This window comes from Melanerpes formicivorus, unplaced genomic scaffold (assembly GCF_026170545.1).
Source record: "Melanerpes formicivorus ecotype bairdi unplaced genomic scaffold, bMelFor1.0.p_v2 SCAF_334, whole genome shotgun sequence".
NCBI lineage: Eukaryota > Metazoa > Chordata > Aves > Piciformes > Picidae > Melanerpes > Melanerpes formicivorus.
This window is the reverse complement of record NW_027142686.1, coordinates 160,001-170,000: the sequence shown is the minus strand read 5'-3', so window position 1 is coordinate 170,000 and position 10,000 is coordinate 160,001.

The following is a 10,000-nucleotide window of genomic DNA, read 5'->3' as shown; positions in this document are numbered from 1 at the left end:
GCCGCTACCCCCCGCCCCCCCCCGCTGCCGGTTTGCGCGGAGCCCCCCCTCCCGACGTTGCCTCTTGCCGCTACCCACCCGCCCCCCCCCCCCGCTGCCGGTTTGCGCGGAGCTCCCCCTTCCCGCCGTTGCCTCTTGCCGCTACCCCCCGCCCCCCCCCGCTGCCGGTTTGCGCGGAGCCCCCCCTTCCCGCCGTTGCCTCTTGCCGCTACCCCCCGCCCCCCCCCCGCTGCCGGTTTGCGCGGAGCCCCCCCTTCCCGCCGTTGCCTCTTGCCGCTACCCCCGCCCCCCCCCCCGCTGCCGGTTTGCGCGGAGCCCCCCCTTCCCGCCGTTGCCTCTTGCCGCTACCCCCCGCCCCCCCCCGCTGCCGGTTTGCGCGGAGGCCCCCCTTCCCGCCGTTGCCTCTTGCCGTTACCCCCCGCCCCCCCCCCGCTGCCGGTTTGCGCGGAGCGCCCCCCGCCTGCCGTTGCCTCTCGCCGCGGCCACCACCGCCCCCCTCCACACCCCCGGGCCCCCGTTACCGGTTTGCGCGGAGCCCCCCCTCCCGACGTTGCCTCTTGCCGCTGCTGCCACCCCCAGCTCCCCACACCCCCCGGCTCCCGTTAGCGGTTTGCGCGGAGCCCCCCCTTCCCGCCGTTGCCTCTTGCCGCTACCCCCCGCCCCCCCCCCCCCCCGCTGCCGGTTTGCGCGGAGCCCCCCCGCCTGCCGTTGCCTCTTGCCGCGGCCGCCACCGCCCCCCCCCACACCCCCCGGCCCCCGTTACCGGTTTGCGCGGAGCCCCCCCCTCCCGACGTTGCCTCTTGCCCGCTGCTGCCACCCCCAGCTCCCCACACCCCCGGCTCCCGTTAGCGGTTTGCGCGGAGCCCCCCCTTCCCGCCGTTGCCTCTTGCCGCTACCCCCCGCCCCCCCCCCCCCCCGCAGCCGGTTTGCGCGGAGCCCCCCCGCCTGCCGTTGCCTCTTGCCGCGGCCGCCACCGCCCCCCCCCACACCCCCCGGCCCCCGTTACCGGTTTGCGCGGAGCCCCCCCTCCCGACGTTGCCTCTTGCCGCTGCTGCCACCCCCAGCTCCCCACACCCCCCCGGCTCCCGTTAGCGGTTTGCGCGGAGCCCCCCCTTCCCCCCTTCGCGGGCTGCCGCTTTCCCTCCCGGGCTGCCCGGCTGCTCTCTAACCCCTGCGACCGAGGCGGCGCTGTTAGGGCGGCCGTGCCGGTGCCCCTTGCCGCAGCTAGCCTCTCGCCGCTGCCCCTCCCGTCCGTCGTCCCCCGTCCCCAAAAACTTGCTGCTCTCCACGCTGGAGCCTGCACGGGGGAGGTTGCGCTCCGCTCCTCCGGCCCTAAAGCCGCCCTCGCCCGCCCCCCCGGCTTGCCGCTTGGCTCGGCTGCCCGCCCGCTCCGCTAATCCCCCCCAACGCCCCCACCCCAAAAACACCCCAGCCCTACCGCATGCCGCTCCCCCTCTCCCCGCTCTCCGCTGACCGCTGCCACCCCCCCCCACCCCTCCCCCCCGAAACAAACCCCCCAGCCCTACCGCATGCCGCTCCCCCTCTCTCCCTAGCCTGCCCCCCCCGCCGTCGCTTGCTGCCGCCGCCGCCCCGCCGCCGCCGCCGCCGCCGCCGGGACCCGCCTCGGTCTGGTGGCGCGCGCTCGGAGATCCCCGGCTACCCGTCCGTCCGTCCCTCCCTCCCGCCCCGCCCCGGGGGAGGGCCCGGGGCAGCGCGGGCAGGCGGGGAGCAAAAAAAGGCGCGGGCGCCAAAAAACGTCGGGGTCCCGGGGTGGCGGAGGGGGGGCGGCGGCGGGGGCGGCGGCGGGTACACGGCGCCGGGTCCAGGGCGCCGGGTCCAGCCCGTCCCGGGGCGGGGACAGGTGGTGTCGTCCGTCCCCGCCCCCGTAACCTGCTCTGAAGCATCCGCTTCCCGCCGCGGTTCGCCCTCCACCCCCCCCGCCGCACACGCAGCTGCCGCTTCCCGCCGCCTCTGCCCCCCCGCCCCGGGATCAACCACCCGCCGGGTCCAGCCGGTCCCGGTCCCGGGAACCTGCTCCCGGGGCCAGCCGGAGCCACGCCCCCCTCCTCTGACGCTTCCAGCTGCCGCCTCCCCTCCCACCCCCCAAACTCACACTGGCCCTCGCCGGCCCGCCCACACCGCCTACCTGCTTGCCCGCCGCCGCTGGGTGGCGTGCCGGACACTCGCACACAGGTACACAGACAGGGACACAGGGACACAGGCACTCAGGCACACAGGGACACAGGGACACAAGGACACAGGGACACAGGCACTCAGGCACTCAGGCACTCAGGGACACAGGGACACAGGGACACAGGCACTCAGGCACTCAGGGACACAGGGACACAGGGACACAGGGACACAGGCACTCAGGCACTCAGGGACACAGGGACACAGGGACACAGGGACACAGGCACTCAGGCACACAGGGACACAGGTGGCGGGCCGGAGGCCTCTCTCCACTGTGTGGCAGGGGTCCAAGAGCCACCCCAGCCCAACCCAGAGGGTCTTTTGCACCTCTCTAGAGGCCACCCAGAGACCCCAGGCCGCAGCAGAAGCCTCCCCCGCATGCTCTGCAGGCTTCCGACCCACCCCAGGCCGCACCAGAAGCCTCCCCCGCAAGCTCTGCAGGCTTCCGACCCACCCCTGGCCGCAGCAGAAGCCTCTCCCGCACGCTCTGCAGGCTTCTCAGCCACCCCAGGCCGCAGCAGAAGCCTCCCCCGCACGCACTGCAGGCTTCTCAGCCACCCCAGGCCGCACCAGAAGCCTCTCCCGCACGCTCTGCAGGCTTCTCAGCCACCCCAGGCCGCACCAGAAGCCTCCCCCGCACGCTCTGCAGGCTTCTCAGCCACCCCAGGCCGCAGCAGAAGCCTCCCCCCGCATGCTCTGCAGGCTTCCGACCCACCCCAGGCCGCACCAGAAGCCTCCCCCGCACGCTCTGCAGGCTTCTCAGCCACCCCAGGCCGCAGCAGAAGCCTCTCCCGCACGCTCTGCAGGCTTCTCAGCCACCCCAGGCCGCACCAGAAGCCTCTCCCGCACGCTCTGCAGGCTTCTCAGCCACCCCAGGCCGCACCAGAAGCCTCCCCCGCACGCTCTGCAGGCTTCTCAGCCACCCCAGGCCGCAGCAGAAGCCTCTCTCCCGCACGCTCTTCAGGCTTCTCAGCCACCCCAGGCCGCACCAGAAGCCTCCCCCGCACGCTCTGCAGGCTTCTCAGCCACCCCAGGCCGCACCAGAAGCCTCTCCCGCACGCTCTGCAGGCTTCTCAGCCACCCCAGGCCGCACCAGAAGCCTCCCCCGCACGCTCTGCAGGCTTCTCAGCCACCCCAGGCCGCACCAGAAGCCTCCCCCGCACGCTCTGCAGGCTTCCCACCCACCCCAGGCCGCAGCAGAAGCCTCTCCCCGCACGCCCTGCAGGCTTCTCAGCCACCCCAGGCCGCAGCAGAAGCCTCTCCCGCACGCTCTGCAGGCTTCTCAGCCACCCCAGGCCGCAGCAGAAGCCTCTCCCGCACGCTCTGCAGGCTTCTCAGCCACCCCAGGCCGCAGCAGAAGCCTCTCCCGCACGCTCTGCAGGCTTCTCAGCCACCCCAGGCCGCACCAGAAGCCTCTCCCCGCACGCTCTGCAGGCTTCTCAGCCACCCCAGGCCGCAGCAGAAGCCTCTCCCGCACGCTCTGCAGGCTTCTCAGCCACCCCAGGCCGCAGCAGAAGCCTCTCCCGCACGCTCTGCAGGCTTCTCAGCCACCCCAGGCCCCAACAGAAGCCTCTCCCCGCACGCTCTGCAGGCTTCCGACCCACCCCAGGCCGCACCAGAAGCCTCCCCCCGCACGCTCTGTAGGCTTCTGACCCACCCCAGGCCCCAACAGAAGCCTCCCCCCGCACGCTCTGCAGGCTTCCGACCCACCCCAGGCCGCACCAGAAGCCTCCCCCGCACGCTCTGCAGGCTTCTCCGCCACCACAGGCCGCACCAGAGGATCTTTTGCACCTCTCTGGACGCCACCCAGAGACTCCAGGCCGCACCAGAGGCCCCCCCCCCAACCATTTACAGGCTGCAGTGCCAGCCTAGGCCCCCGCTGGCAGCCTCCCTTGTCTGCTTTGGAAGGCCTCCCATCCACTCCAGACCTGCCTGGAGGCCTCCCTCGACTGCTCCCGGGGCCCTCGAAGCCACCCTAGGCCTTTCTGGAGGACCTGCTCGACCGCTCGGGCGGCTTCTGACGCACCCTCGGCCATCCGGCGCCCAGCAGCTCCCAGGGCCAGGCACCGGCCTCCCCCTCCGGCCGCCCCTGGGGCCGGGGGTGGCTCGGACTCGGCGCCCCCAACGTGTCGTCCCGTCCCCCCCCCGCCCCGCACCGCCGAACATTCGCTGCAGCCGAGGGCTTGCCGCTCGACGCCTACCCCACCCGCCCAGCCCCCCGCTGCGGCCCGGCGCTGCCCCGGCCGCTGCGCCCCGCCTCTCATCGCTCCCCCCCACCCGGCAACCGGCCGCCGGGCACGGCAAGTCCCAGGGCAGGGAACAGGTGCTGCCGGGACCCCGTGCTGGCTGCCGGCTTCCCGGGGCTGCCCCGGGCACGGACAGGTCGCCCCCCCCGCCCCGGCGAATGTTCACCGAACCGGCTGCCGGCTGCCTTCGAGCACCCCCCGCCCCCCCGCCACTATCGTCCCCCCCGCCCCCCCTCCGCCTCCGCTGCCGCTTCTCCCCGCACCGCCTCCACTGCCTCCCCCCCGCCGCCGGCGAACGAGTCGCCGGATCCGTAGGGTGCCGGGAGCCCGAACGGCGAGCGGCTCCGGCTGCTGCCGGGACCGCGGGGATTCGAGCCGGTCCGGCCGCGGCCGGGACCCCCGTGCCGGAAGCCGGCATCCCGGGACGGCCCCGGGACGGCCCCGGTCGCCGGCCGGGTGACGTTCAGCGAAGCGGCTGCCGCCAGTCTTTGGGCCTCCCCCGTGCCGGGGCCGCGGGGCTTCGAGCCGGTCCGGCCGCGGCCGGGATCCGGGGCCGGACGATGGCTTCCCGGGCCGGTCCCGGTCGCCTCCCGGGTGACGTTCACCGAAGCGGCTGACGGCTGTCTTCGAGCCCCCCCCCCCCCTCCGCCTCCGCGGCCGCTTCTGCCCGCACCCCCTCCACTGCCTCCCCCCGCCGCCCGCGAACGAGTCGGCGGATCCGTAGGGTGCCGGGAGCCCGAACGGCGAGCGGCTCCGGCTGCTGCCGGGACCGCGGGGATTCGAGCCGGTCCGGCCGCGGCCGGGACCCCCGTGCCGGAAGCCGGCATCCCGGGACGGCCCCGGGACGGCCCCGGTCGCCGGCCGGGTGACGTTCAGCGAAGCGGCTGCCGCCAGTCTTTGGGCCTCCCCCGTGCCGGGGCCGCGGGGCTTCGAGCCGGTCCGGCCGCGGCCGGGATCCCGGGCCGGACGATGGTTTCCCGGGCCGGTCCCGGTCGCCTCCCGGGTGACGTTCACCGAAGCGGCTGCCGGCTGTCTTCGAGCCCCCCCCCCCCCTCCGCCTCCGCTGCCGCTTCTCCCCGCACCCCCTCCACTGCCTCCCCCCGCCGCCGGCGAACGAGTCGCCGGATCTGTAGGGTGCCGGGAGCCCAGAACGGCGAGCGGCTCCGGCTGCTGCCGGGACCGCGGGGATTCGAGCCGCTCCGGCCGCGGCCGGGACCCCCGTGCCGGAAGCCGGCATCCCCGGACGGCCCCGGGACGGCCCCGGTCGCCGGCCGGGTGACGTTCACCGAAGCGGCTGCCGGCTGTCTTCGAGCCCCCCCCCCCTCCGCCTCCGCTGCCGCTTCTGCCCGCACCCCCTCCACTGCCTCCCCCCGCCGCCGGCGAACGAGTCGGCGGATCCGTAGGGTGCCGGGAGCCCGAACGGCGAGCGGCTCCGGCTGCTGCCGGGACCGCGGGGATTCGAGCCGGTCCGGCCGCGGCCGGGACCCCCGTGCCGGAAGCCGGCATCCCGGGACGGCCCCGGGACGGCCCCGGTCGCCGGCCGGGGTGACGTTCAGCGAAGCGGCTGCCGCCAGTCTTTGGGCCTCCCCCGTGCCGGGGCCGCGGGGATTCGAGCCGGTCCGGCCGCGGCCGGGATCCCGGGCCGGACGATGGCTTCCCGGGCCGGTCCCGGTCGCCTCCCGGGTGACGTTCACCGAAGCGGCTGCCGGCTGTCTTCGAGCCCCCCCCCCCCCTCCGCCTCCGCTGCCGCTTCTCCCCGCACCCCCTCCACTGCCTCCCCCCGCCGCCGGCGAACGAGTCGCCGGATCTGTAGGGTGCCGGGAGCCCGAACGGCGAGCGGCTCCGGCTGCTGCCGGGACCGCGGGGATTCGAGCCGCTCCGGCCGCGGCCGGGACCCCCGTGCCGGAAGCCGGCATCCCCGGACAGCCCCGGGACGGCCCCGGTCGCCGGCCGGGTGACGTTCACCGAAGCGGCTGCCGGCTGTCTTCGAGCCCCCCCCCCCCCTCCGCCTCCGCTGCCGCTTCTCCCCGCACCCCCTCCACTGCCTCCCCCCGCCGCCGGCGAACGAGTCGGCGGATCCATACCGTCCCGAGAGCCCGAGGCGGCGGCACCCAGTGCGGGTCCGGCCGAGGCCGGGACCCCCGTGCCTGTCGCAGGCTTCCCGGGACGGCCCCGGAACGGCCGCGGTCGCCGGCCGGGTGACGTTCTCCGAAGCGGCTGCCGGCTGTCTTCGAGCCCCCCCCCCCCTGCCGGAGCCGCGGGGATACGAGCCGGTCCGGCCGCGGCCGGGACCCCCGTGCCGGAAGCCGGCATCCCGGGACGGCCCCGGGACGGCCCCGATCGCCTCCTGGGTGACGTTCACCGAAGCGGCTGCCGGCTGTCTTCGAGCCCCCCCCCCCCCCCTCCGCCTCCGCGGCCGCTTCTGCCCGCACCCCCTCCACTGCCTCCCCCCGCCGCCCGCGAACGAGTCGCCGGATCTGTAGGGTGCCGGGAGCCCGAACGGCGAGCGGCTCCGGCTGCTGTCGGGACCGCGGGGATTCGAGCCGGTCCGGCCGCGGCCGGGACCCCCGTGCCGGAAGCCGGCATCCCCGGACAGCCCCGGGACGGCCCCGGTCGCCGGCCGGGTGACGTTCACCGAAGCGGCTGCCGGCTGTCTTCGAGCCCCCCCCCCCCTCCGCCTCCGCTGCCGCTTCTCCCCGCACCCCCTCCACTGCCTCCCCCCGCCGCCGGCGAACGAGTCGGCGGATCCATACCGTCCCGAGAGCCCGAGGCGGCGGCACCCAGTGCGGGTCCGGCCGAGGCCGGGACCCCGTGCCTGTCGCAGGCTTCCCGGGACGGCCCCGGAACGGCCGCGGTCGCCGGCCGGGTGACGTTCTCCGAAGCGGCTGCCGGCTGTCTTCGAGCCCCCCCCCCCCCTGCCGGAGCCGCGGGGATACGAGCCGGTCCGGCCGCGGCCGGGACCCCGTGCCGGAAGCCGGCATCCCGGGACGGCCCCGGGACGGCCCCGATCGCCTCCTGGGTGACGTTCACCGAAGCGGCTGCCGGCTGTCTTCGAGCCCCCCCCCCCCTCCGCCTCCGCTGCCGCTTCTCCCCGCACCCCCTCCACTGCCTCCCCCCGCCGCCCGCGAACGAGTCGCCGGATCTGTAGGGGGCCGGGAGCCCGAGGCGGCGAGCGGCTCCGGCTGCTGCCGGGACCGCGAGGCTTCGAGCCGGTCCGGCCGCGGCCGGGATCTCGTGCCGAACGTCGTCTTCCCGGGACGGTCCCGGGAGGGCCCCAGTCTCCTCCCGGGTGACGTTCACCGAAGCTGCTGCCGCCTGTCTTTGTCCCCCCCCCCCCGTGCTCTCCCTCAGGCGGGAGGTAGACGTGCTCTCCCTGGGCGAGTAGACGTGCTCTCCCTGGGCGAGTAGACGTGCTCTCCCTGGGCGAGTAGACGTGCTCTCCCTGGGCGAGTAGACGTGCTCTCCCTGGGCGAGTAGACGTGCTCTCCCTGGGCGAGTAGACGTGCTCTCCCTCGGCGAGTAGACGTGCTCTCCCTCGGCGAGTAGACGTGCTCTCCCTCGGCGAGTAGACGTGCTCTCCCTGGGCGAGTAGACGTGCTCTCCCTGGGCGAGTAGACGTGCTCTCCCTGGGCGAGTAGACGTGCTCTCCCTGGGCGAGTAGACGTGCTCTCCCTCGGCGAGTAGACGTGCTCTCCCTGGGCGAGTAGACGTGCTCTCCCTCGGCGAGTAGACGTGCTCTCCCTGGGCGAGTAGACGTGCTCTCCCTGGGCGAGTAGACGTGCTCTCCCTCGGCGAGTAGACGTGCTCTCCCTCGGCGAGTAGACGTGCTCTCCCTCGGCGAGTAGACGTGCTCTCCGCGGAGATCGCGCTTGTCGCCAAGGGGTCGCTGTTGCGCTCTGCCTCCGCCTACGTCATCGTACAAGCCGGCGTGATTTCTGCGACCTGCCGCTGGGCGGAGGTCGGCTGGTTGTGCGCTCGCGGAGCTGACGGCCCTCCAGTTCCGTATATGAGGGAACGAGTGACGCCGAGCACTCCCAGGGCAGCGCTGCCGAGCGGCTGCTCCAAGCCACCCGCCAGGCGGCTGGGCAGGGGTCCGTCTGGCTTCTCGGTGGCTTTCGCCCGGGTCAGAGAGGGGACCCGCGGGGCCGAACAAAGGCGCGGCGGTTTGGAGCGGCCGCTGGCGCACCCTCAGCGGTGTTGGATGGGTTTCGCTCGTCCGTGAGCCGGAGCCCAGCCCGGGCTCAGCAACGAAAGCGGGGAAAAGAAAAAAAGTTGACGAGTGGCTGGCGCCGGCCACTGCCGAAGTGTGGAACCCCCGAAGCGAAGTTTGCCCGGTGGGGCACGGGGGCAGAGAAAGCCGGGGAGACGTGGTGCCGGCGTCGGTCCCACCAAGAATGGAAAGCAAGCCCGTCCAGGCACGGCGAGAGAGAGCCCGGTAAGGGGCAGAGAGAGTTCCCAGCACTGGACCCTCTTCACGGGGGTTCCCCCCCATGGCCAAAGCCGCAGCCCGCGGGGGCACGGCATCTAAGGGAAAAGCCAGCGGCGGTGACTGGCCACTCGTATGCTATGGAGCCCGGCATGGGGGGAGGAGGGCAAGCCGGTGCCCCAGCACGGCTTCCTCCTGGCTCCAGAGGGGCGCCCCGTGATGGAGATGTAACTCGGTGCAGCTTGAGGGAAAATGCAAGCCCACATTTCGGGGAGGCAGAGGTGCCCTGTGAGCCGGTGCGGCCCGGTGCAGCTTGCCCCCCCCCCCATCTCTGGAGGGCGCCCCGTTTGCTCCTCCGGCGTGTTGCCCGCACGCCGAGCCCCGTGCCTGCTGGCTGCTCCCGAGGGCGGTGGCGGGTGCGCGTGGCTGTGTCTGTCCCAGAAGAGCGAGGCCGTGGGGCCTCCGCTGGCTTCCTTTCCTTCTGTCCTTGTTGATCGATGAGGCCTTTCGGGTCGCGTCGGAAAGGGCCCCCGGCCGGCAGGGCAAGGGCGGTCTTCCTTTCCACTTCGCTTCCCGTCGCGTGTGAGGTGTCGTCCTCGTTCCCCCAGCCCCGAGCGGCTCGAGCGGGGGGGAGCCGTGGCGTTAGCGGCCCGGCGCGTGCCTTGCCGCATCCTCCCCTTTCCACCTCCCCCCCGGCGCTGGGGCAGGGTTCGGGGACCGGTCTACCGCAACCGGCTTTGTGACTGCTGCGTGGCCCCGTGAGTTTTCAGGTGTCCTAAAACGCGTGAGGCGCCGGTGTCGTCCTCGGTTCCGGGTACCCGCGGGTGCCGGCCGCGAGCAGCTGCGTGTGGCGGGGGTTGGCCGAGCCGAGAGCGAGGCGGCGGCGTCGCGAAAGTTAAAAGGGGCTAAAAGCGGCGCCGCGCGTGAGGCCTCACCTGCCCGGGTGGGGTCCCCGAGGGTTCCTCCCTAAATGAAACCTCTAGCCTGAGAAGGGCGGCTTTGTGGCCCGTACCCCCGCCCGCTGCCGAGCGAGCCGCCCCGGCTCTAAGGTCCTGGCGTGCCGGGGGCGCGCCCCGCTTCCGCGGGTCGCTGTCTCCTCTAGCACGTCCCGGTGCTCCCGTGGCAAGGCGGGGAGAGA